Raw genomic sequence first — 685 nt, 5'->3', positions numbered from 1 at the left:
TGGATCACAGAAAACTTAGGAGTCAGTGGCACTAGATTGGGAAGCACTTGCCCAAAAGGGGAAAAATGGATTTGCTTCATGGGGGCGGTCAAGAGAAAGACCCAAGATTTGATAAAAGAGCAAGTGGTAAGAAAAAATATAAAACCGACCCAGCAACCTAAACCTAACTTGACCTCACGTCAGGACCTGTATGCAAGGCTCAAAGAGCAATTAAAAGGGGAAATAGATATCTCAAGACTAGGGAAAAACCTGTTTGTGGATTTAGGGGAGAGGATAAGTAAAGAACTTAACATAACAAACTGTTGGGTCTGTGGAGGAGCTTTAATGACGGAGGAATGGCCATGGAAAGGTAGTAGCATAGGCCCGGTGGAACTCCTTAAGTGGAACCGGACCAATATAAGAGGGGGGACTCGACCAGAAGGATGGATTCTAAGTTCAACAGTGATAGGGGAAGAATGTTTATGGCGAACTGGTAAGGAGTTTATTAAAGAAATAGGGAAAACTCCCTGTAAAAGGTATAAGGTTAGCAATGGAACTTCTACATGGTGGATCCCAGAGGAACCAACCCTATATTGGACTCAAGGGAAAGTAAAAGAAAAGAATTGTGTGTATGACAATCGAACCAGACTCTTCAGATGTAATGGTAAAGGGAAAAATCCTTACTCTGGAATCCCAGAAATATCTA

Source organism: Parus major, chromosome 8 (genome assembly GCF_001522545.3).
Source record: "Parus major isolate Abel chromosome 8, Parus_major1.1, whole genome shotgun sequence".
Classification (NCBI taxonomy): Eukaryota; Metazoa; Chordata; class Aves; order Passeriformes; family Paridae; genus Parus; species Parus major.
This window is presented reverse-complemented; position numbering follows the sequence as displayed.